This window comes from Corvus brachyrhynchos, unplaced genomic scaffold (genome assembly GCF_000691975.1).
Source record: "Corvus brachyrhynchos isolate BGI_N302 unplaced genomic scaffold, ASM69197v1 scaffold15, whole genome shotgun sequence".
Lineage (NCBI taxonomy): Eukaryota > Metazoa > Chordata > Aves > Passeriformes > Corvidae > Corvus > Corvus brachyrhynchos.
The window spans coordinates 159014-159326 of NW_008238349.1; positions in this window are offsets into that span (position 1 = coordinate 159014).

Sequence of the window (313 nt, forward strand, 5' to 3'; positions counted from 1 at the left end):
TAGAAGGAGCTTGGAGCCATGTGGGGAAGCTTTAATTGTCAGGTGCAAAAGTGTGCAGTTTTCAAAGAGTTTTTATGGAAAACTGGGTTTCTGACCTCAAGGAGGCTGTGGAGACCTGCTGGGGGGTGCTCCAGGTGGGCAGTGGGAGAGGACGTGGTGTGCACTGGGATGGAGGGGCATTTTGTCCTGGAATGGAGGGAGATTTTTGTCCCGGGATGGAGCGGGTTTTTGTCCCAGGACGGAGGTGTTTCCAAGGACTGCGTGTCCTCCTGGGCTGCAGCCAATCTGTGTGTTCAGCCCAGGGGTGCTGCGG